The following is a 22674-nucleotide window of genomic DNA, read 5'->3' as shown; positions in this document are numbered from 1 at the left end:
AATCCTTTGGTTGTGTCTTCCTGAGTGGCGGAATGGGGTTAGACTAGATGACCTTTGGGGTCCCTTCCAATTGTAGTGGATTATGGGCTGCCTTGGAGGGTGATGGGACTTTCCTTTGGAGGTCTTTCAACAGCGGTTGGATGGCTAGCTTTCAGGAGAACTTTGGTTGTGTCTTCCTGCCTGATGGAAGGAGGTTGAACTACATGGCCTTTGGGATCTCTTTCAACTCTAATGGAATACACAGCCTTGGAGTCCCTTTCAATTGAAGTAGATTATGGACTGCCTTGGAGGGTGATGGGACTCTCCTTTGGAGATCTTTAGGCAGAGGTTGGGTGGACATCTGTTGAGAGTGCTTTGGTTGTGTCTTCCTGAGTGGCGAAAAGGGGTTGGACTAGATTACTTTTAGGATCCCTTTCAATTGTAGTGGATTATGGACTACCTTGGAGGGTGATGGGACTCTCCTTTGGAGATCTTTAGGCAGAGGTTGGGTGGACATCTATTGGAAGTCCTTTAGTAGATTATGGACTGCCTTGGAGGGTGATGGGACTGTCCTTTGGAGGTCTTTAAGCAGAGGTTGGATGGCTAGCTTTCAGGAGAACTTTGGTTGTGTCTTCCTCCCTGATGGAAAGGGGTAGGACTACATAACCTTTGAGATTCCTTCCAACTCTAATGGAACACATAGCCTTGGGGTCCCTTTCAATTGTAGTGGTTTATGGGCTGCCTTGGAGGGTGATGGGACTTTCCTTTGGAAGTCTTTAAGCAGAGGTTGGATGGCTAGCTTTCAGGAGAACTTTGGTTGTGTCTTCCTCCCTAATGGAAGGGGGTAGGACTACATAACGTTTGAGATTCCTTCCAACTCTAATGGAACACATAGCCTTGGGGTCCCTTTCAATTGAAGTAGATTATGGACTGCCTTGGAGGGTGATGGGATTCTCCTTTGGAGATCTTTAGGCAGAGGTTGGGTGGACATCTATTGGAAGTCCTTTAGTAGATTATGGACTGCCTTGGAGGGTAATGGAACTCTCCTTTGGAGATCTTTAGGCAGAGGTTGGGTTGACATCTATTGGGAGTGCTTTGGTTGTGTCTTCCTGAGTGGCAAAAAGAGGATGGACTAAATGACCTTTGGGGTCCCTTCTAAATGTAGTGGATTATGGACTGTTTTAGAGGATGATGGAACTCTCCTTTGGAGATCTTTAGGCAGAGGTTGGGTGGACATCTATTGGAAGTCCTTTAGTAGATTATGGACTGCCTTGGAGGGTAATGGAACTCTCCTTTGGAGATCTTTAGGCAGAGGTTGGGTGGACATCTATTGGGAGTGCTTTGGTTGTGTCTTCCTGAGTGGCAAAAAGGGGATGGACTAAATGACCTTTGGGATCCCTTCTAAATGTAGTGGATTATGGACTGCCTTGGAGGGTGATGGGACTCTCCTTTGGAGATCTTTAGGTAGAGGTTGGGTGGACATCTATTGGAAGTCCTTTAGTAGATTATGGACTGTCTTGGAGGGTGATGGGACTCTCCTTTGGAAGTTTTTCAATAGAGGTCGGGTAGGGGCATCTTTCAGGAGGGATTTGGTTGTGTCCTCCTGTGTGACGGAAGGGTGCTAGACTAGACGACCTTTGGGGTCCCTTCATTCATGACCCCTTGAGCCAAAGCCAATCTCACCTGAGACCACGAGGATGACATATCTACTCTCAGGTGAGACCCCGCCTCGGTCTATAAGCACCGTATAGTTTCCAGCGTCTCCTTTCCGGACCCTTTGGATGGAGAGGGAGCAGTCTATCCCCACATCCTCCCTTCCATCGTAGGCATCTCCGTACTTGGAAAGGAAAGGCGGCATTCCCTCCTGGGTCAGGATCACCTTCGTCCCTCGGTACCACTGGCATTTTTGGTAGATGTTGGGAAAGATTTGGAAGTACAGTTTGACATCCTGGCCCATGGGGATCGGGTTCGAGGGATGCACCGTGATGGGCAAGCCCTGGCCACAAATCATTGGGATGGAAGCTGCAAAAGAAGGAGGGGAACAGAAGTACATATTAATGTCAACTTGGAATACGACACAGGAACTGATATGCAACTTGGAATACGACACAGGAATAAAGAGGAATCCCATGGGATATGACTGGGCTATAACTTGGAATATAATATATATAAATAAAATTTTTCATTTGTTCAAAACCTTAAATCTCCCAAAATATTTCACCAATCGCTTTGAAATTTTGACACAACGTAGCATTCAAATAGGCACACATTTTTATGTTTTCACATATCTACTATTTTATAGATGTCACACCTGTGACAGGTAAAAATATGCCTTTTCCCCAAAACAGCGCCATCTGCTGGACGTCAAAGCAGCACACGCTATCTATCTATCTATCTGCAAACCTCATCCAATGATGGATCAAGACCAAACTTGGCACATAGACCTCTCATGACCCACTTTACGTCCTGGTGTTGTTTGGAAAAATTTGGAGATGGATGATGGGACTTACAGTACCTTTGCTCACTTCCTGAGACCACTGAGACCCTCGCCAATGACAAATCAAGACTAAACTTGCCACATGGAGCTCCAATGACCCACTCTACATACTGCTGCAGTTTGGAGGACGACAGACCATGGATGATGGGACTTCAAGTACCTCCACTCCCTTCCAAAGATTGCTCCAACCCTCTTCTAATGACCAATCAAGACCACACTTGGCACAGAGAGCCCCCATGATCCACTCTACATCCTGCTGCAGTTTGAAAGGGGATGGACTTTGGATGATGGGACTTGCACTTCACTCACTTACTGACACCACTGCGACCCTCATCTAATGACTGATAAAGACCAAACTTGGCACACAGAGCCCCCATGACCCACTCTATATCCTGCTGCTGTTTGTAGGAGGATGGCCCATGGATGATGGGACTTTAAGTACCTTCACTCGCTTCCTGAAAATAATGCTGCCATTATCCAAAGACCAATAAAGACCAAACTTGGCATACAAAACCGCCATTACCCACTTTCTCTAATAACCCGGGCAACGCCGGGTCCCCAAGCTAGTCTATATAAATAAAAATGTAATGAACAATGAACAAAATGAACAAACTCTGGCTTGTTGTTGTTCATTCGTTCAGTCATCTCCGACTCTTCGTGACCTCATGGACCAGCCCACGCCAGAGCTCCCTGTCGGCCGTTACCACCCCCAGCTCCCTCAAGGTCAGTCCAGTCACTTCAAGGATGCCATCCATCCATCTTGCCCTTGGTCGGCCCCTCTTCCTTTTGCCTTCCACTTTCCCCAGCATAATTGTCTTCTCTAGGCTTTCCTGTCTCCTCATGATGTGACCAAAGTACTTCAACTTTGTCTCTTGTATCTTTCCCTCCAGTGAGCAGTTGGGCTTTCTTTCCTGGAGGATGGACTGGTTGGATCTTCTCGCAGTCCAAGGCACTCTCAGCACTTTCCTCCAACACCACAGCTCAAAAGCATCGATCTTCCTTCGCTCAGCCTTCCCTAAGGTCCCAGTATTAAAAAACTCAAAAATTACAACAGCAAAACAACAGAGGGGAAACAAACAGGCACATAAAATCACTCTCAACAAAAGATTCTCCCCAGGCACTTCCAAGCCATTGAATGCTAATCAAGGTGATCAGCTGAAACATTCACACCTGACTCCAACAGACAAGAGTCCTTTGTCCCACCCTGGTCATTCCACAGATATATAAACCCATTTTCCTACTTCCAACAGACCTCACTACCTCTGAGGATGCTTGCCATAGATGCAGGCGAAACGTCAGGAGAAAAAATGCCTCCAGAACATGGCCATATAGCCCGGAAAAATATTACAACAACCCAGTAAAAATAAAATGTTCGTTTGTGGGAACTCAAAAACCTCTGGACGAATTGACACCAAATTTGGACACAAGACACCTAACAACCCAATGTATGTCCTTCACTAAAAAAATGATTTTGTCATTTGGGAGTTGTAGTTGCTGGGATTTATAGTTCACCTAAAACCAAAGAGTAAAGGCCGAACGGGATATAGGGTTACAGCCTGTGCTGGACGGGGTCGCACTCCCCTTGAAGGCGCAGGTTCGCAGCTTGGGTGTGACCCTGGACTCATCGTTGAGCCTGGATCCCCAGGTTTCAGCGGTGACCAGGGGAGCATTTGCACAGCTTAGGCTCGTGCGCCAGCTGCGCCCGTATCTCGGGAAGTCTGACTTGGCCACGGTGGTACACGCTCTTGTCACATCCCGCCTGGATTACTGCAACGCTCTCTACGTGGGGCTGCCCTTGAAGACGGCCCGGAAGCTTCAGCTGGTCCAGCGTGCGGCAGCCATGTTACTAACTGGAGCGGGTAGCAGGGAGCACACAACGCCCTTGTTGTCCCAGCTTCACTGGCTGCCGATCTGCTACCGGGCCCAATTCAAGGTGCTGGTCTTGGCCTACAAAGCCCTAAACGGTTCCGGCCCAAAATACCTTTCGGACCGCATCTTGGCCTACGAGCCCACGAGGACCTTGAGATCGTCTGGGGAGGCCCTTCTCTCGATCCCGCCTGCATCACAGGCACGGCTGGCGGGGACGAGGGAGAGGGCCTTCTCGGTGGTGGCCCCCCGGCTGTGGAACACTCTCCCGGCACACATCAGACAGGCGCCCTCCCTCATGTCCTTTCGAAAAAGCCTTAAGACCTGGCTGTTCGAGAGGGCATTTAATTAAGTGCTAAGCAACAACATTACGGTAATGAGAACTGGAATGGTATAAGGAAAATGAGACTGGCTATGATTCTACTAAGAGACGAAGCGGATTTTTATGTAGTTTGTATTTGTTGTATAGTCATATGTTGTTGATACTGGCCTCTGTAACTGTCTTTTTATGTGTACTGTACACCGCCATGAGTCGCCCGTAAGGGCTGAGAATGGCGGTCAATAAGTGCATCTAATAATAATGCATCTAATAATATTCTGAACGCCACCAACGATGGAATTGAACCAAACTTGGCACACACTTCTCCCACAACCAACAGAAAATACTGGAAGAGTTTTGTGAACAGTGTCCTTTGATTTTGGAATTGTAGTTCACCTACATCTAGAGATCACTATGGACTCAGACAATGATGGATCTCAACCAAACTCTACACAAAGACTCAATATGCCCAAATGTGAACACTGGTGGAGTTTTGGGAAAATAGAATCTTGACATCGTTGTAGTTGCTGGGATTTATAGTTCACCTACATTCAAGGAGTATTCTGAACCCCACCAACGATAGAATTGGGCCAAACCTCCCATACACAACCCCCATGTGGGCCAGAGCAATGCATGGCAGGGGACGGCTAGTAGGCTTTCATGGCCGGAATCACTGGGTTGTTGTAGGTTTTTTTGGGCTATATGGCCATGTTCTAGAGGCATTCTCTCCTGACACTTTGCCTGCATCTATGGCAAGCATCCTCAGAGGCTGTGAGGTCTGTTGGAACTAGGAAAAAGGGTTTATATATCTGTGGAATGACCAGGGTGGGGCAAATGACTCTTGTCTGCTGGAGCTAGGTGTGAATTTCTCAACTGACCACCTTGATTACCTTTTGATGGTCTGGCAGTTATTTGGTGTGGCTTGTTAGTGCCTAGCTCCAACAGACAAGAGTTCTTTGCCCACCCTGGTCATTCCACAGATATATAAACCCATTTTCTTAGTTCCAACAGGCCTCACTACCTCTGAGGATGCTTGCCATAGATGCAGGTGAAATGTCAGGAGAGAATGCCTCTAGAACATGGCCATATAGCCCAAATAAACCTACAACAACCTATATGTTTTACGATTCTACAGGGGAATATAATGGGATATGGCTATGGTGTGGCTTGGAAAACAATGAGGGATATGATTGCGTTTCTCTCTTGTTTTGCAAGTACAATCCCACATCACTCAGATGGGGAGATGGCCTTCAATGGCCATTTTGGCTCGTTGCCTCCATTCCAGCTCCGCTCCCCAATTTCGCGATGGCCGCGGGTGGTGAGTAACTCCTACCGGTGTGTACACACAGCCCTACCTTCTCTCCATCCCATAAAAATGATCTAACCTCATAAAAACAGAAGCAAGAGGAGCTTCAATAAAATTACAAACCAGGCCTAAGGCCAACCTTTTAACAGTTTGAGAAAAATCCCCCTTTTAAAGATTACAGATCCATAAAATCATAGAATCAAAGAGTTGGACGAGACCTCCTGGGCCATCCAGTCCAACCCCATTCTGCCAAGAAGCAGGAAACTTGCATTCAAAGCACCCCTGACAGATGGCCATCCAGCCTCTGTTTCAAAGCTTCCAAAGAAGGAGCCTCCACCACACTCCCTCTGGGGCAGAGAGTTCCACTGCTGAACGGCTCTCACAGTCAGGAAGTTCTTCCTCATGTTCAGATGGAATCTCCTCTCTTGTAGTTGGAAGCCATTCTTCTTTGTCCTAATCTTCATGGAAGCAGTAAACAAGCTTGCTCCCTCCTCCCTGTGGCTTCCTCTCACATATTTATACACGGCTATCATATCTCCTCTCAGCCTTCTCTTCTTCAGGCTAAACATGCCCAGCTCCTTAAGCCGCTCCTCATAGGGCTTGTTCTCCAGACCTTTTATCATTTTAGTCGCCCTCCTCTGGATACATTCCAGCTTGTCAATATCTCTCTTGAATTGTGGTGCCCAGAATTGGACACAATATTCCAGGTGTGGTCTAACCAAAGCAGAATAGAGGGGTAGCATGACTTCCCTGGACCTAGACACTAGGCTCCTCTTGATGCAGGCCAAAATCCCATTGGCTTTTTTTGCTGCCACATCACATTCCTGGCTCATGTTTAACTTCCTCCCCACGAGGACTCCAAGATCTTTTCCACACGTCCTGCTCTCGAGCCAGGCCTCATCGTCCCCCATTCTGTCTCTTTGCATTTCCTTTTTTCTGCCTAAGAATGAATGCAGTTGAATTGCCATGCCTCAATGCTCTGAACATTAGGAAGAACTTCCTGACTGTGAGAGCCGTTCAGCAGTGGAACTCTCTGCCCCGGAGTGTGGTGGAGGCTCCTTCTTTGGAAGCTTTTAAGCAGAGGCTGGATGACCATCTGTCAGGGGTGATTTGAATGCAATATTCCTGCTTCTTGGCAGAATGGGGTTGGACTGGATGATGGCCCAAGAGCTCTCTTCCAACTCTTTGATTCTAGGATTCTATGGTAGTTGTAGTTTATTGAAGCAACATCACTCTTTGGCAGAAATGGCTAAGGGATTTGCAAAACTATTCACGCAGTAAGTCTAGAGTAGGTGGACCTTTAGAATGTTCTTCTGTGATGGCAATGCTGCAAGCAAAATAATCATCATCATCATCATCATCATCATCATTGTTCATTCATTTGGTCATTTCAACACTTCGTGACTTCATGGACAGTCCAGGCCAGAGCTCCCTGTCAGCCATCACCACCCCCAGCTCCTTCAAGGTCAGTCCAGTCACTTCAAGGATGCCATCCATCCATCTTGCCCTTGGTCGGCCCCTCTTCCTTTTGCCTTCCACTTTCCCCAGCGTCATTCCCTTCTCTAGGCTTTCCTTTCTTCTCATGATGTGGCATTCAAAGGACTTCCACTTTCCCTCTAGTCTCCTTCCCTCCAGTGAGCAGTCGGGCTTTATTTCCTGGAGGATGGACTGGTTGGATCTTCTCGCAGTCCAAGGCACTCTCAGAACTTTCCTCCAACACCACAGCTCAAAAGGGTCTCTCTTCCTTCGCTCAGCCTTCCCGAAGGTCCAACTCTCACACCCGTAGGTGACTACAGGGAAGACCATGGCTTGGACTAGGCAATGGATCTTGGTTGCCAGTCTGATGTCTCTACTCTTCACTATTTTATCAAGATGGGTCCTTGCTCTCCTCCCAAGACGGAAGCGTCTCCTGATTTCCTGGCTGCAGTCTGCGTCTGCAGTCATCTTTCCACATAGAAATACAAACCCTGGGTTGTTGTAGGTTTTTCGGGCTATATGGCCATGTTCTAGAGGCATTCTGTCCTGACGTTTCGCCTGCTACCTCTGCATCTACTCAGAGGTAGTGAGGTCTGATGGAACTAGCAAAAAGGGTTTATATATCTGTGGAATGACCAGGGTGGGACAAAGGACTCTTGTCTGCTGGAGCTAGGTGTGAATGTTTCAACTTACCACCTTGATTAGAATTTGATTGCCTGGTAGTGCCAGGAGCAAACTTTTGTAGAGAGATGATTAGATGGCAAACATCCTCATCTATGGCAAGCATCCTCAGAGGTAGTGAGGTCTGTTGGAACTATATCTGTGGAATGACCAGGGTGGGACAAAGGACTCTTGTCTGCTGGAGTTAGGTGGGAATGTTTCAGTTGACAACCTTGATTAGCATTTGATTGCCTGGCAGTGCCTGGAGCAATCTTTTGTTGAGAGGTGGTTAGATGTCCTTGTTTGTTTCCTCTCTGTTGTTGTGCAGTTGCAATTTTATTTTAATATGGGTAACCAGATTGTGTTCATTTTCATTGTTACTTCTTCTTCGTTGAAATTGTCCACAAACTTGTGGATTTCAATGGCTTCTCCGTGTAGTCTGACATGGTGGTTGAAACTGCTAGGCCATTAAATGCTACTCAAGGTGGCCAATTGCAACATTCACACCTGCCTCCAACAGACAAGAGTTCTTTCTCCCACCCTGGATATTATTCCACAGATATATAAATCCCATTTTCCTAGTTTCCAACAGACCCCCCCCCCAACCTCTGAGTATGCCTGCCATAGATGCAGGAGAAATGTCAGGAGAGAGTGATGCTGGAACATGTCCGGACAGCCCGGAAAACTCACAACAATAACCCAGTGATTCCGGCTATGAAAGCCTTCTACAATGTATTCTTTATTGTTGTATTTGTGCGGCATGTTGTGAGTCCCCGCAGAATATAAATAAAGTTGGGGCAGGATATAAATAAAGTTTTACTTACTCTATATCAGTGTTTCTCAACCTTCCTAATGCCGCGACCCCTTACTACAAGTCCTCATGTGGTGGTGACCCACAACCATAACGTTATTTTTGTTGCTACTTCATAACTGTACTTTTGCTACTATTATGAATTGTTATGTAAACATCTGATATGCAGGATGTATTTTCAGTCACTGGACCAAATTTGGCACAAATATACCCGATACGCCCCAAATTTGAATACTGGTGGGGTTGGGGGGGATTGATTTTGTCATTTGGTAATGCTGGAGTTGCTGGGATTTATAGTTCACCTTAAATCAAAGAGAATTCTGAACTCCATCAATGATGGAATTGAATCAAACATGGCACACAGAATTCCCATGACCAAGAGGAAACACTGGGAAGGTCTGGTGGACACCAAACCCATGACATGAAGTCTTTCACCTTCTCTATTGATGCAGGAATTCATATATATTCCATCCTGCTAAAATGAAATAATCCCTCTCCTGAAATGAGCCACAAGGCTGGAGAACAATGATGGAGAACCTCAAGTGGTGGAGCCAAACTGACCTTGAGTTTTTGGAGTTGTAGTTCACCTACATCCAGAGAACACTGTGGACTCAAGCAATGATGGATCTGGATCAAACTTGGCACAAATACTCAATATGCCCAAATGGGAACACTGGTAGAGTTTGGAGAAAACAAGACCTTGCCATTTGGGAGCTGTAGTTGTTGGGATTTATAGTTCACCCACAATGAAATAGCATTCTGAGCCCCACCAGCGATAGAATTGGACCAAACTTTTCACACGAAACCCCCATGACCAACAGAAAATACTATGTTTTCTGATGGTCTTTGGAGACCCCTCTGACACCCCCTCGTGACCCCCACAGGGGTCCCGACCCCCAGGTTGAGAAACACTGGTCTAGAGGCATTCTCTCCTGACGTTTCACCTTCATCTATGGCAAGCATCCTCAGAGGTAGTGAGGTCTGCTCTATGTGTTGCTCAGTAATGACTTTCCTGGGTCCCAAGTTCCAGTTATGCAGCCATTTAAAAATAGGACTACAGTTCCCAGCATCCACAGGCAACATGGCCAAGTAGGGGATGATGGGAGTTGCAATCCCCAAAAATGCAGGGTTGAGAATAACACGTGGTGACTTCCCTTGACCCTCTTCCTCCCTTCTCCAGCTCTGATCCCTCTTACCTGCAAGGAGGAATCCCTGCCATCTTTGAGGAGACCCCCACATGCGTCCGAGACCCCCTTCCCTCCCAGTTTCCATGCTGGTCTTGAGTGGAGGGTCTCTTGTCCGGCTCCCTTTGCCTCCAAACTGGGCAAGGTGGAGCCTTCGAGAGCCAGGCCCATTGCATTCACGTGGGTGGGAGGAAAGCCACACCTGCGAGGCCGGAAGGGAGATGCCCCACCACACTTGAGGTTGAAGAGTTGGACTTTGGACCCGTCTACACTGACCCTTCCATGCAGTTTGGAGCTGGCTTCAGCATGTGGCGGCTGGGCAACAAATGCCAGCAAAAGCTGCCTTAATGGGCATCAGTGCCCTGTGGTTTGTACCATCCCCATCCAAGCCTTGAGATGCTTCCAAGACCTTACTTACTTACTTAGGCGATCCCTCGTAGTCCGAGGATGATGGTCCTCCAAGTTCGTGTCCTGGGGGTGGGTTCGTAGGTGGCTGTGGAGCCCTCTTCTTGACCTGCATCTTCTCCCGCAGTGAGGGCGTTGGTTTCCAGGTGGAAGGCGGTCTCAGTCGGGGTTGGTTTGACGCGCCTTCCTCTTTGCACGTTTCTCTCTTTTTCCCTCCATTCGTGCCTCTTCAAATTCTGCAGCATTGCTGGTCACAGCTGACCTCCAGCTGTGGGCCAGGGCTTCCCAGTTCTCAGTGTCTACGCCAGAGGTTTTAAGATTGACTTTGAGCCCATCTTTCAATCTCTTTTCCTGCCCACCAACATTTCGTTTTCCATTCTTGAGTTCGGAATAGAGCAACTGCTTTGGGAGACGGTGGTCAGACATCCGGACAACATGGCCGGTCCAGCGGAGTTGATGGCAAAGGACCATCGCTTCGATGCTGGTGGTCCTTGCTTCTTCCAGCACGCTGACGTTTGTCTGCTTGTCTTCCCAAGAGATTGTCAGGATTTTCCGGAGGCAGCGCTGATGGAATCGTTCCAGGAGTTGCATATGACACCAGTAAACAGTCCACGTTTCGCAGGCATAGAGCAGGGTTGGGAGGACAATAGCTTTCTAAACAAGCCCCTTGGTCTTCCTCCGGATGTCCCGGTCCTCAAAAGCTCTCTGCTTCATTCAGAAAAATGCTGCACTTGCAGAGCTCAAGCGGTGTTATATTTCACTGTCAATGTTGACGTCTGTAGACAGTCCACGTCTCACAGGCATATAGCAGAGTTGGGAGGACAATAGCTTTATAAACAAGCACCTTGGTCTCCCTACGGATGTCCCGGTCCTCAAAAGCTCTCTGCTTCATTCAGAAAAATGCTGCACTTGCAGAGCTCAAGTGGTGTTATATTTCACTGTCAATGTTGATGTCTGTAGACAGTCCACGTTTCGCAGGCATAGAGCAGGGTTGGGAGCACAATAGCTTTCTAAACAAGCACATTAGTTTCCCTCCGGATGTCCCGGTCCTCAAGAGCTCTCTGCTTCATCCAGAAAAATGCTGCACTTGCAGAGCTCAAGCGGTGTTATATTTCACTGTCAATGTTGACGTCTGTAGACAGTCCACGTCTCACAGGCATATAGCAGGGTTGGGAGGACAATAGCTTTATAAACAAGCACCTTGGTCTCCCTACAGATGTCCCGGTCCTCAAACACTCTCTGCTTCATTCCGGAAAGTGGCGGAGGACCATCACTTCAATGCTGGTGGTCTTTGCTTCTTCCAGCACGCTGACGTTTGTCCGCTTGTCTTCCCAAGAGATTTGAAGGATTTTCCGGAGGCAGCACTGCTGGAATCGTTCCAGGAGTTGCATGTGATGCCTGTAGACAGTCCACGTTTCGCAGGCATAGAGCAGGGTTGGGAGGACAATACCTTTCTAAACAAGCCCCTTGGTCTCCCTCCGGATGTCCCGGTCCTCAGAAGCTCTCTGCTTCATTCAGAACAATGCTGCACTTGCAGAGCTCAAGCGGTGTTATATTTCACTGTCAATGTTGACGTCTGTAGACAGTCCACGTCTCACAGGCATATAGCAGAGTTGGGAGGACAATAGCTTTATAAACAAGCCACTTGGTCTCCCTCCGGATGTCCCAGTCCTCAGAAGCTCTCTGCTTCATTCAGAAAAATGCTGCACTTGCAGAGCTCAAGCAGTGTTATATTTCACTGTCAATGTTGACGTCTGTAGACAGTCCACGTCTCACAGGCATAGAGCAGGGTTGGGAGGACAATACCTTTCTAAACAAGCCCCTTGGTCTCCCTCCGGATGTCCCGGTCCTCAGAAGCTCTCTGCTTCATTCAGAAAAATGCTGCACTTGCAGAGCTCAAGCGGTGTTATATTTCACTGTCAATGTTGACGTCTGTAGACAGTCCACATCTCACAGGCATAGAGCAGGGTTGGGAGGACAATACCTTTCTAAACAAGCCACTTGGTCTCCCTCCGGATGTACCGGTCCTCAAAAGCTCTCTGCTTCATTCAGAAAAATGCTGCACTTGCAGAGCTCAAGCGGTGTTATATTTCACTGTCAATGTTGACGTCTGTAGACAGTCCACGTCTCACAGGCATATAGCAGAGTTGGGAGGACAATAGCTTTATAAACAAGCACCTTGGTCTCCCTACAGATGTCCCGGTCCTCAAACACTCTCTGCTTCATTCCGGAAAGTGGCGGAGGACCATCACTTCAATGCTGGTGGTCTTTGCTTCTTCCAGCACACTGACATTTGTCCGCTTGTCTTCCCAAGAGATTTGAAGGATTTTCCGGAGGCAGCGCTGATGGAATCATTCCAGGAGTTGCATGTGACGCCTGTAGACAGTCCACGTTTCGCAGGCATAGAGCAGGGTTGGGAGGACAATAGCTTTATAAACAAGCACCTTGGTCTCCCTACAGATGTCCCGGTCCTCAAACACTCTCTGCTTCATTCCGGAAAGTGGCGGAGGACCATCACTTCAATGCTGGTGGTCTTTGCTTCTTCCAGCACACTGACGTTTGTCCGCTTGTCTTCCCAAGAGATTTGAAGGATTTTCCGGAGGCAGCGCTGATGGAATCATTCCAGGAGTTGCATGTGACGCCTGTAGACAGTCCACGTTTCGCAGGCATAGAGCAGGGTTGGGAGGACAATAGCTTTATAAACAAGCACCTTGGTCTCCCTACAGATGTCCCGGTCCTCAAACACTCTCTGCTTCATTCCGGAAAGTGGCAGAGGACCATCACTTCAATGCTGGTGGTCTTTGCTTCTTCCAGCACGCTGACGTTTGTCCGCTTGTCTTCCCAAGAGATTTGCAGGATTTTCCAGAGGCAGCGCTGATGGAATCGTTCCAGGAGTTGCATGTGACACCTGTAGACAGTCCACGTTTCGCAGGCATAGAGCAGGGTTGGGAGGACAATAGCTTTCTAAACAAGCCCCTTGGTCTCCCTCCGGATGTCCCGGTCCTCAAAAGCTCTCTGCTTCATTCAGAAAAATGCTGCACTTGCAGAGCTCAAGCGGTGTTATATTTCACTGTCAATGTTGACGTCTGTAGACAGTCCACGTCTCACAGGCATATAGCAGAGTTGGGAGGACAATAGCTTTATAAACAAGCACCTTGGTCTCCCTACAGATGTCCCGGTCCTCAAACACTCTCTGCTTCATTCCGGAAAGTGGCGGAGGACCATCACTTCAATGCTGGTGGTCTTTGCTTCTTCCAGCACACTGACATTTGTCCGCTTGTCTTCCCAAGAGATTTGAAGGATTTTCCAGAGGCAGCGCTGATGGAATCGTTCCAGGAGTTGCATGTGACACCTGTAGACAGTCCACGTTTCGCAGGCATAGAGCAGAGTTGGGAGGACAATAGCTTTGTAAACAAGCCCCTTGGTCTCCCTACGGATGTCCCGGTCCTCAAAAGCTCTCTGCTTCATTCAGAAAAATGCTGCACTTGCAGAGCTCAAGCGGTGTTATATTTCACTGTCAATGTTGACGCCTGTAGACAGTCCATGTTTCGCAGGCATAGAGCAGAGTTGGGAGGACAATAGCTTTATAAACAAGCACCTTGGTCTCCCTACAGATGTCCCGGTCCTCAAACACTCTCTGCTTCATTCCGGAAAGTGGCGGAGGACCATCACTTCAATGCTGGTGGTCTTTGCTTCTCCAGCACGCTGACGTTTGTCCGCTTGTCTTCCCAAGAGATTTGCAGGATTTTCCGGAGGCAGCACTGGTGGAATCATTAGAGGAGTTGCATGTGACGCCTGTAGACAGTCCATGTTTTGCAGGCATAGAGCAGGGTTGGGAGGGGAATAGCTTTATAGACAAGACCACCACAACAACAATTCTGTATTATTTATTTCCTTTCCTGTTTTCCTCCTTCTTCCCTTCTTCCCTTCCTTCTCTGGACAGCTCTTATGAAGTCCAGACCCAAAGCCGGAGCTGACCTCTCCTGCAATGGGCACACGGGAGGTACCCGGGACCACCACTCCCCACCCCGCATCATGGCTGCAGGCCTGGTCTCATGGAGAGAATGCCCACCTCAGAGGAATCTTCCCGCCTCACAATGGCCGAGTCCTTTGCTCTGCAATGTCTTCCTATAAAGGCTTGTGAAGGGTGGGAGGCCGTCAGTGTGGGATCCTAGGCTGGCGAGGGCAAGGCGGGCCTGCCTGACCCAACAAGGGGTCCCCACGGGCATCAAGCCGGGCAGAGAAGACCCCTCCCAAGATGCCCAAGGCTTGACCCATCACCCACATTGTTAGGGACATCATGTGGGCACTGAGCAGTGTCTGTGGGACATCTTGGCTGAGCCTTTTCCTAGCAGGTGAGAGATTGGGTTCAATGGGGTTCAATGGGGTGCATTTGTCCTTGCATAATAGTCGCACTCTATTTTAATGAAAAGCGTGACTATTATGTGATGAAATATGGGTACGTGTTCTACCCCTTTTACAACTTGGAATGCAAATGGCATGTGTGTATTAGGCTTGGGCGATCCAGTTCGTTAATTTCATAATTCGTTATTAATTCATATTTAAATTAGCTTACGATCCAATATCGAACCATGCAGGAATAGTGTGAGGAGTAATTAAGAATCGAAACAATTTTTCCAATTTTCGTAATTATTTCCTAATTATTTTCGTATGTCTGGTGCAAGTTTTACAGTCTCGCATTTACCCCACTTCCAGTCCCTTTGCTCTGCTGCTTCCCTCCTAGAATCATAGAATCATAGAATCAAAGAGTTGGAAGAGACCTCCTGGGCCATCATCCAGTCCAACCCCATTCTGCCAAGAAGCAGGAATATTGCATTCAAATCACCCCTGACAGATGGCCATCCAGCCTCTGTTTAAAAGCTTCCAAAGAAGGAGCCTCCACCACACTCCGGGGCAGAGAGTTCCACTGCTGAACGGCTCTCACAATCAGGAAGTTCTTCCTCATGTTCAGATGGAATCTCCTCTCTTGTAGTTTGAAGCCATTCTTCCATTGCGTCCTAGTCTCCAGGGAAGCAGAAAGGAAGCTTGCTCCCTCCTCCTCCTCCCTGTGGCTTCCTCTCACATATTGATACATGGCTATCATATCCCCTCTCATCCTTATCTTCTTCAGGCTAAACATGCCCAGCTCCTTAAGCCGCTCCTCATAGGGCTTGTTCTCCAGACCTTTTATCATTTTAGTCGCTCTCCTCTGGACACATTCCAGCTTGTCAATATCTCTCTTGAATTGTGGTGCCCAGAATTGGACACAATATTCCAGACACAATATTCCTCTTTCTTCATGCTTCTTCTTGCCTCACTCTCATATACAATACTATAATATAATATATAATATAATATATAATATTATAATAATATATATTATATTATATTATTATAATACTATTATATTATAGTATTGTATATATTATATTATTATATTATATATTTTATTACTATATTATTATATTATATTATAATTGTATAATATAATATAATATAATATAATATAATATATTATATACATAATATACAACAATATAATATAATAATATAATAATAATATAATATATAATATAATATAATATACAATAATATAATATAATATAATAATAATAATATATATAATAGGGCTGGGCGGTTTCGTTCGTTAATTTCGTAATTCGTTATTAATTCGTATTTAAATTAGCTTACGATCCGATATTGAGCCATTTTGGAATAGTGTAATTAAGAATTGAAACAATTTTCCAATTTCGTAATTATTTCGTAATATAATATAATAATATATAATATATATATATATAATTAAATATAATATTATAATAATATAATATAATAATATATAATATTATAATAATATAATACATATAATATAATAATATATAACATAATAATATTATTATAATATAATATAATATAGTTGTTGTTAGTTTTATCACACCAACAGTCAATAACAGAGGGAGAAGGAAGCTTCAGAAGTTCTCCCTGTCCCATTTGGAGGTTTTTTTTAGCATATTTTTAGCATATTTGGAGGTTTTTTTTAGCATATTGCGCAATCGCGTCTGCCATTAACAAATCGATACAAAATTTACGAAATTTCGTAAATTTCAAACTTTTTAAAAGGAAAATTTCGGAATTCTTTAAAGAAACGAAACGCAATGGACCCCCTAAAAACGAAACGAGTTTAGAAACAAATTTTTCCATGGTTACCCAGCCCTAATATATAATATACAATAATATAATAATATTATAATATAATATACAACAATATAATATAATAATATAATAATAATAATATAATATAATATAATATAATATAATATAATTATATTTTGGACTCTCGCTTGCTGAGATGTTCCAGTGAGTATCTACAGAGACACTCACTGGAACACCTCAGCAAGCGAGAGTCCAAAAGTGGCAGGCCCAAACCCAGAACCTCAAGCAATGGCTGATACCCAATGAGAGACTCCCCCCTGGGCACACAGAGGACTGGGCGACCTGGAAGGCACTGAACAGACTGCGCTCTGGCACCACGAGATGAAGAGCCAACCTTCAGAAATGGGGCTACAAAGTGGAATCCTCGACATGCGAGTGTGGAGAGGAGCAAACCACTGACCACCTGCTGCAATGCACCCTGAGCCCTGCCACATGATGCACAAGGGAGGACCTTCTTGCAGCAACACCAGAGGCACACCAAGTGGCCAGATACTGGTCAAAGGACATTTAATCCACTGCCAAACTCACAAACTCTGTGTTTTGTGTGTTTGTTTGCTTTGTTCTGTTACAAATGTAATATAAATAGCTCTTGAGTTCCTCCCCCAAAAGATGATGGATCCATTGGAATTAAGAACAAGACTCTTAATTCAACTCTCATACTCACAAATATAATATAATACATATAATATAATAATATATAACATAATAATATTATTATAATATAATATAATATAATATAATATAATATAATATAATATAATATAATATAATATAGTTGTTGTTAGTTTTATCACACCAACAGTCAACAACAGAGGGAGAGGGAAGCTTCAGAAGTTCCCCCTGTCCCATTTGGAGGATTTTTTAGCATATTGCGCAATCGCGTCTGCCATTAATGAATCGATTCGTAATTTACGAAATTTCGGAAATTTCGGAAATTTCGGAAGTCCTCAGAATTTAGAAACGCTAGCGCACCCTAGAAACGAAACGAGTTTAGAACCAATTTTTTCCTTGATTGCCCAAGCCTAGTGTGTATGTGTGAGTGGATAATGGGATATGACTGTGCTAGAAGGATAATACTGAACATTGTTTTCTCCAACCAGCCCAGGTCTTGAGTTCATGCTTCTTCGTGGCTCACTCACAAGCCACCAAAAATGTCACCATCGGCATTGAATTGCTCCCGGAGTACCCAAGGATTGGAGAGTCCGTGACAATGGTCCCGAAGATGACTGGGCGGGACGTGACCTCCTGCCTGTGGTTCAAGAGCTTCCGTGGTGAACCCACTTCGATCTTCTTGCACAAGATCAAGCCCGACAATAAGATCACAACGGGAGACAGCTATAACACGAGGCAGCTTCTCAGGGAGAACTGCTCCTTGCGCATCACCGAGCTGGACATCGAGGACATGGGAATTTACGGGATCATCAAGAACACCACCGGGGAAACTGAGATCGGAGAAACCTTCCTGCGGATCCTGCTAGACAGTAAAGGTTTGGGGTTTGGGGGGGCATCTACATGGCTAAACTGAGGGACTTCTTCTTAGAATCACAGAATCCTAGAATCCTAGAGTTGGAAGAGACCTCCTGGGCCATCCAGTCCAACCCATTCTGCCAAGAAGCAGGAATATTGCATTCAAATCACCCCTGACAGATGGCCATCCAGCCTCTGTTTCAAAGCTTCCAAAGAAGGAGCCTCCACCACACTCCGGGGCAGAGAGTTCCACTGCTGAACGGCTCTTACAGTCAGGAAGTGCTTTCTCATGTTCAGGTGTAATCTCCTCTCTTGTAGTTTGAAGCCATGGCTCCATTGCGTCCTAGACTCCAGGGAAGCAGAAAACAAGTTCGCTCCCTCCTCCCTGTGGCTTCCCCTCACATATTTATACATTGCCCTCATCATATCTCCTCTCAGCCTTCACTTCTTCAGGCTAAACATGCCCAGCTCCTTAAGCCGCTCCTCATAGGGCTTGTTGTCCAGGCCCTGGATCATTTGAGTCACCCTCCTCTGGACACATTCCATCTTGTCAATTCAAAGCACCCCCACCCAGCCTCTGTTCAAAAGCTTCCAAAGAAAGAGCCTCCACCACACTCCAGGGCAGAGAGTTCCACTGCTGAACGGCTCTTACAGTCAGGAAGTTCTTCCTCATGTTCAGGTGGAATCTCCTCTCTTGTAGTTTGAAGCCATGGCTCCATTGCGTCCTAGTCTCCAAGGAAGCAGAAAACAAGCTTGTTCCTTCCTCCGTAGGACGTCCTCTCACGCCAGACTAATCTGATCTCTTTTTTCGATAGAGTTACAAGCTAGGTAGATGTGGGGAATGCCGTGGATGGAGCGTGTCTGGATTTCAGGAAGGCCTTCAATAAGGTCCCCCCACGAACTTCTGGCAAGGAAACTAGTCCAATGTGGGCTAGGCAAAACTTCGATGAGGTGGATCTGGAATTGGTTAAATGAATGAACCCAGAGGGTGCTCACTAATGCTTCCTCTTCATCTTGGAAAGAAGTAACAAGTGGAGTGCCGCAGGTTCCATCCTGGGCCCGGGCCTGTTCAACATCTTTATTAATGCCTTAGATGAAGGGCTAGAAGGCAGGATCATCAAGTTTGCAGATGGGACCAGATTGGGAGGGAGAGCCAAGACTCCAGAGGACAGGAGCAGAATTCAAAACGATCTTGACAGATTAGAGAGATGATGGGCCAAAACTCATAAAATGAAGTTCAACAGGGACAAATGCAAGATACTCCACTTAGGCAGGAAAAACGAAATGCAAAGATACAGAATGGGGGACGATGAGGCCTGGCTCGAGAGCAGTACGTGTGAAAAATATCTTGGAGTCCTTGTGGACAACAAGTTAAACATGAGCCAGGAATGTGATGTGGCGGCAAAAAAAGCCAATGGGATTTTGGCCTGCATCAATAGGAGCCTAGTGTCTAGATCTAAGGAAGTCATGCTCCCCATGCTCTATTCTGCTTCGGTTAGACCACACCTGGAATATTGTGTCCAATTCTGGGCACCATAATTCAAGAGAGATATTGACAAGCTGGAATGTGTCCAGAGGAGGGCGACTAAAATGATCAAGGGTCTGGAGAACAAGCCCTATGAGGAGCGGCTAAAGGAGCTGGGCATGTTTAGCCTGAAGAAGAGAAGGCTGAGAGGAGATATGATAGCCATGTATAAATATGTGAGAGGAAGCCACAGCGAGGAGGGAGCAAGCTTGTTTTCTGCTTCCTTGGAGACTAGGACGCAATGGAGGAATGGCTTCAAACTACAAGAAAGGAGATTCCATCTGAACATGAGGAAGAACTTCCTGACTGTGAGAGCCGTTCAGCAGTGGAACTCTCTGCCCCAGAGTGTGGTGGGGGATCCTTCTTTGGAGGTTTTTAAACGTAGACTGGATGGCCATCTGTCAGGGGTGCTTTGAATGCAATATTCCTGCTTCTTGGCAGAATGGGGTTGGACTGGATGGCCCATGAGGTCTCTTCCAACTCTAGGATTCTAGGATTCTATGATTCAGGTGAAATCTCCTTTCTTTCCTGTAGTTTGAAGCCTTTGCTCCATAGCGCCCTAATCTCCTGGGCCGCAGAAAGGATGCCAAAACAGCAGAAATACCCCCTAACTTTGTAATGCGTTTTGAACACTCCGGGGCAGAGAGTTCCACTGCTGAACGCTCTCACAGTCTGAACATGAGGAAGAACTTGACTCAAATGAACAAGGGTCTGGAGAACAAGCCCTATGAGGAGCGGCTTAAGGAGCTGGGCATGTTTAGCCTGAAGAAGAGAAGGCGGAGAGGAGATATGATAGCCATGTATAAATATGTGAGAGGAAGCCACAGGGAGGAGGAGGGAGCAAGCTTCCTTTCTGCTTCCTTGGAGACTAGGACGCAAGGGAACAATGGCTTCAAACTACAAGAGAGGAGATTCCATTTGAACATGAGGAAGAACTTCCTGACTGTGAGAGCCGTTCAGCAGTGGAACTCTCTGCTCCGGAGTGTGGTGGACGCTCCTTCTTTGGAGGTTTTTAAACAGAGGCTGGATGGCCATCTGTCAGGGGTGATTTGAATGCAATATTCCTGCTTCTTGGCAGAATGGGGTTGGACTGGATGATGGCCCAGGAGGTCTCTTCCAACTCTTTGATTCTAGGATTCAGGTGAAATCTCCTTTCTTTCCTGTAGTTTGAAGCCTTTGCTCCATTGTGCCCTAATCTCCAGGGCCGCAGAAAAGATGCCACAACAGCAGAAATACCCCCTAACTTTGTAATGCGTTTTGAACACTCCGGGGCAGAGAGTTCCACTGCTGAACGCTCTCACAGTCTGAACATGAGGAAGAACTTCCTGACTGTGAGAGCCGTTCAGCAGTGGAACTCTCTGCCCCAGAGTGTGGTGGAGGCTCCTTCTTTGGAGGTTTTTAAACATAGGCCTGATGGCCATCTGTCAGGGGTGCTTTGAATGTGATTTTCCTGCTTCTTGGCAGAATGGGGTTGGACTGGATGATGGCCCAGGAGGTCTCTTCCAACTCTAGGATTCTATGATTCTATGGAGCCATGGCTTCAAACTACAAGAGAGGAGACTCCATCTGAACATGAGGAAGAACTTCCTGACTGTGAGAGCCGTTCAGCAGTGGAACTCTCTGCCCCGGAGTGTGGTGGAGACTCCTTCTTTGGAAGCTTTTAAACAGAGGTTGGATGGCCATCTGTCGGGGGTGATTTGAATGCAATATTCCTGCTTCTTGGCAGAATGGGGTTGGACTGGATGGCCCATGAGGTCTCTTCCAACTCTAGGATTCTATGATTCTATGGAGCCATGGCTTCAAACTACAAGAGAGGAGTTTCCATCTGAACATGAGGAAGAACTTCCTGACTGTGAGAGCCGTTCAGCAGTGGAACTCTCTTCCCCGGAGTGTGGTGGAGGCTCCTTCTTTGGAAGCTTTTGAACAGAGGCTGGATGGCCATCTGTCAGGGGTGCTTTGAATGCAATATTCCTGCTTCTTGGCAGAATGGGGTTGGACTGGATGGCCCAGGAGGTCTCTTCCAACTCTTTCATTCTAGGATTCTATGAAATATTTTTTGATCCATCACACAGCCCTAATGTAGACATTGTCAAGAAGAAGAAGAAGGTCAAAGTGAAGTCCAGCCAATCAGAGAAACCCCTTCTGGGTCGCAGACCTCTGTGTCTGACATCTAGAAAGGGGATGATGGGAGTTGTAGTCATTTAGTTTCTGAGACTTATGGCAGCAAGGCATCCCAGATGAGTATCCAGAAGTTCTCAGAGTTCTTGAGGAATGTAATAGGGGTGGACAACACGTCCCAATATCCCAAGGCAGTCCTAATGGCATTTCCTTGTGTTCCCAGCGGTCACTACTTCTCCAGTTCCAGATCCGGCCCAACCAGAGGTGAAGGTCATCACCATGGGCACCATGGCTGGCATCCTCATCGGCTGCCTCGTCGGGTCCGTCTTAATCGTCGGCCTCATTACGTACCGGACAAACAAACAACCGGAAGGGTAATATTAATGTAACCTTTTGCTCTTTATTTCCAATGGATCCGTCATCTTTTGGGAGAGGAACTCAAGAGGTCAAACGCTAATCCTTCTCTCATCTGCTCTCAGCCATTGTTTGAGGTTCCAAACTTTGGCCAGACTTTTGGAGATTTGTTTTTGTATTTTTTAAAAACTTATGGATGTGTTTGGCATTGAATGTTTGCTATTTTTATTGGAGAGAGGGCGGAATATAAATAAAGTTTATTATTTATTATTACATCTAAAATTCACAGTTGAACATTAAAATGTGTACGCTTTCAATGACAAAAAAGGAGACGAGGCACCACATAATAACTCAACACATACATATTATTAAACAATATATGGTGTATTGTCGAAGGCTTTCATGGCTGGAATCACTAGGTTCTTGTGGGTTTTTTCGGGCTATAGGGCCATGTTCTAGACTGAGGCATTTTCTCCTGACGTTTCGCCTGCATC

This window comes from Anolis sagrei, chromosome Y (assembly GCF_037176765.1).
Source record: "Anolis sagrei isolate rAnoSag1 chromosome Y, rAnoSag1.mat, whole genome shotgun sequence".
NCBI classification, from domain to species: domain Eukaryota; kingdom Metazoa; phylum Chordata; class Lepidosauria; order Squamata; family Dactyloidae; genus Anolis; species Anolis sagrei.
The sequence above is the reverse complement of the archived record's forward strand: the minus strand, read 5'-3'. Positions refer to the sequence as shown.